Raw genomic sequence first — 4,392 nt, 5'->3', positions numbered from 1 at the left:
TGATACAGTTCAGGGACTCACACAGTAAAGACAGTAATGACTTAAATTTAATGATTTAAAATTACTTTCTATAAAAAAAAAAGAGATAATTTTTTCTATTTCATTTTTGTTTTAATTCATTTATTAAACAATTACTAGGCCACAAACCATAGTAAGTTAGAATCCAGTCATAAGAATAAACTGTGCTCTTGCTATTTGTCGACTACCAACCTAGTTAAAATAGTCAAATTGATTTTATGGTAAGTTTCAATTTTATTTGTTTGTTTGTTTATTTATTTACTGTTCCATATTTTTTCTTAGCGACTTCTTGTTTTAAATTTCCTGGCTAAACCAAATGACAGCATGAACTCTTGGAAAGTAAGGCTATTTATCTACTTCTAAATAGCCCTAAACTCAGACCAGTGCTTCTGATTGATAAATTCATCTTGAAGTGACAACTATGTCCCAATTAGGAAAGTGTTTCTCTATACGAGTTTATTTATTTTTAATGTAGAGAACTCTTGATTGCTAATCAGCAGGCTGCGTGATTACTTTCAGTAAGGATCTGTGAATGCTGTTTTCTCACTGGAAGTACACAGGCTCATTTCTGAAGCCCAGGCTGGACCAGTCTAAGCTTTTCAGTCCTCCTACAATGGAGGCTACATGCTCAGCTCTGCGGTGGGGGTGGGTAGTAGTCTGAATAAAGCTCCAGATTTGTAGTTAAGAGGATACAGTCTTTAGTCTCAGGTCTGACAGTTTAATATGCAAACTTAGGTAAACTGTCCTTCTGGCTTAGCTTTCTGTCTTAAAGGGGGAATACTCAGGAGAGGTGGCTCAGTGGTTAAGAACATGTACTGCTCTGGGCGAGGACAACAGTTCAGTTCCTAACACCCCTGTGAGCTGCTGTACAACTCCCTGTAACTCCCTGAAATGGCTCCAGCTCCAGGGAATCCAAACCTCTCCAATCCTCAGGCATCTGCATTCTCAGCTCTGCCCCTCCCCCCTGCACCAACACACGTAATTAAAATAATAAAAATAAATCAGTAATAAAGCGGCAAGATGAAGAAGTTGCATTCTAAATCCAACTACATGCATGGAGTAAAACTGTTAAGAGAAAAATTGAGTTTAAATAGCATTTGATGAGCACGATCTTGAAAGCCACAGTCCGTTGCTAACGCCTCCAACTGCCCATGCTCACTGTCTGTCCAGCTGGGCTGCATGACTGTAATGTTCAAAGATACGGAAGTGGTCTGGGTCAGGGTCCTAAACACAGCTCACCCTCTTTCTTCCTCTAGTTTCAAGTGAAGAAGCTACTTAGGTGAATGTGATGGATCAATTTTGTTAAGAGTTAAGTATATTAACACCACCACACAACTCCCACGACACAAGCACAGGGGATGTAGAAGCCATAGCACACAGAAGTAGCTGTGCTATTGTTTAGGACAGAGATTCACATGTGTGAGAAATGATGAACATATACTTTATTGTACAATGCTTTACATTTTGATTCCATTTTAATTTATCTACTTAGCTCTTTGCTTCTTGACTGTGTAGGCGGTGTGACCAGCAACTTCAAGCTCCTGCCACAGTGACTTCCCCACTTGATGTATTAAACCACAGTAAACCCTTTCTTCCTTACAGGGCTGTTACCAGGGTATTTTGTTACAGTAAAAAGGAAAGTAACCAAGACAGATTCTGAAAGAAACCTAAGCATCCCACATCGGAAGTGGACTGACAGAAAGCCACCTCTAAGACAAGTGAACACGTAAGGTAAACGGGGCATATTATGCAACACTCTCACTAAAAGAGGAGACACAAACCACATCCTAATAGTACTTTACTTGCTTATATGTGCATATACCGCCCCTCAGCTCTCATTGGTCCTAGGCAGGGAACTGTGTGACTGAGAGGCAGATACAGCATCAAGACTTTCATTGCGTGAAGTCTGAGCTATGTACTACTCAACTTAAGCAGTAAGTTTGGACCAACAAGATAGCAGTGAAAGGGGAGACGGACGATGCCCTTAGTGGTCTCAAGGGTCTCTGCAGGTGACGACTGACTTCAGAAAGTATACGAGACTTTCCTGGAGCTATTTATCTTCTCCAAACTTGTCACTGTATAGATGTTCCCAGGGTACCAAAATTAAACAACTTGTATAAAGTACACAGCAAAAGAGACAGAATTAGATCAGATACTCCACTATCTACCCCATGACTCTTTTTTTAATTTGCTCATTTGGGGAACAGGTTAAGTGTGGATGCATCATGAGATATCGTGTAAGTTTACTTAAAAGTTTTAAGAGTACAAAACAATACCTTGGAACGACTAATGCAATCTTTGGCCTACTCTACGGAGAAGCTTTGCATATCCCAATAATTGTACGTGAGTAGAATGCTCCCCACATTTAACTCACTTGAACTCACTGAACAAATAGTGCCTCAAATTAATTATTTAAACAAATGCCTTGCACAAGAGGACTTGCCAAATATAACTATAGGCTGATAATTCTTTTACTAAAGTCTAAGATTGACAAGTCTCAAATCTGTCCGGACTCATTTGTTACATAGCCCAAGCTGGCCTCCACTCAAGGTCCTCCTGAGTGCTGGGATTACAGAGGTGTCCCACCATACTTGGCTTAGAGGTAGCGTTTATATCCCAGAATGGTGCTAAAGGTTTGTTTTCAGTTAAGGAATACAACACAGAAAAGAACAAGAGCTCACAAAATGATTTGCAGAGCACTGTATTCTGATTGCAGCTTAATTATTAACTAAATACAAGCTTCCTTTTATTGAATGTGAATTTCTAAGTGGGAATAGATAAACCTACTTTAATCTACTGAGGGTAACTCTTCTCTCTTTGGGACTGGTGTATATAAAAACAGGCACTCTGAATACAGTGGAAGGAAGGAATACGCAGAAGTGCATGGTATCTTCTCAGCTGGGAACTATTAACCTTAAGTAAATAGGGAATTTTCTCCCCCCAACCCCCATAGTCTACTTTCATTTTGTTTCCCACTATTAAATTTTTCTGGTCAAAAATTAAATTTTCATTAAAGACAGCAATAATCAATTTTTATGTTAATTCTAGTCGTTTGTGAATGTTGCTTTACATCTCAAAAGTCTGGTTACATTTTAACTGAATTATTAGGTCATTCCATTTATGAGCTGACATCAGCAAGTGTTTATTGGGAGGGGAAGTGTACTCCATTCTAAAAATGGAAATAGCATGTTGAATAAGAAAACAATCCTATTAATCTTGGCTACTATTTCAGGAAAAAACACTTTCTCAAAACTTCATAATCTCAAAAAAAAAAAAAACAACAACTTCATAATCCATACAAAAAGGAATCTAGTTTGATCTTACAACAAATATACCAGTGCATTACGTAAATTTGTTTAAATGCAAAAACAAATTTAAAAAAGCAAAACCTAACCAGTCTATTTTCGTCTTGAGGAAAAAAACCCTAACAAAGTCTCAGTTGGACCACTCAGAGATTTCCACTCCTAAGTACCACAAACTGAAATTCTTTTATTGAATTTCTACCTACAAGCAGACTTGTTTCCCCCATAGCACGCTACCAAAATTATCAGTATCCTGCCAGAACATAGTCGTTTAAGACCACTAATGAAACCCCACAGAACCGCAATCCAAAATGCCAGTCATGATTCCTGTAAGGTCCAGAAAATTCCAAATTGTAGTCCCAGGCCACGGAAACAGTCTACCCAAAGGACTCCAAGAATAGGATGTCCTCATGAACGCGATCAGTCACGACCTCCGTGACACCACATGACCGTTCTACGAAGGCAGTTCTTAAAAGTTAGCAACTGAGATCGCCCCTCTCTCTCAAGTTAAAGGAGGCAGGGCTACTGAGATGCGCAGGTCGGCTGCTCCGTGCCACCCCGGGTCAAGTGCTTGTCTTTCGCTACTCCCCTTACCGTGAGCAGATCAGAGAGGGAAGAAAAGGAAAGTGGCCTCCAAGGATGGGTTTAGGGAAGAAGGGAGGGGCAGCTCCGTGTGTGGTGACCATTTGTGAACACGTACGGTGGCGCGAGGGCCCAAAGAACGAACTATGGGAGCCCATCGTGCCGGCCGCCATGATGGCCTGCCAGTGAGGCCCAACATTGGGCCTACGCGCCAGAGATCGGATCAGCTACCACTCCTTCCTCGGCAGCGTAATCCCTCCGCTGAAGGCCGCGCACTAATTTTAATCACGCCCCGCCCCCTAGCCTCTGGCGTCACCTCCGTCACTCCTGCGTTTTCCAGCAGCTTCCAGAAACGTCCCCTCCCCCGTCTTCCTCACTCACACTTTGCAGGCTCTGTAGCTATGGGCCCCGCCCTGCCGCAGTTCCCACTGCGCCTGCGCTTGGGCAAGCCACGCCTCTGCGGAGCCTGCCGGAAGTGCCCTCGTCTTCC

The sequence above is a fragment of the Rattus norvegicus genome, chromosome 12 (assembly GCF_036323735.1).
Source record: "Rattus norvegicus strain BN/NHsdMcwi chromosome 12, GRCr8, whole genome shotgun sequence".
In the NCBI taxonomy this organism is placed as follows: Eukaryota; Metazoa; Chordata; class Mammalia; order Rodentia; family Muridae; genus Rattus; species Rattus norvegicus.
Note: the sequence above shows the minus strand (reverse complement) of the source record.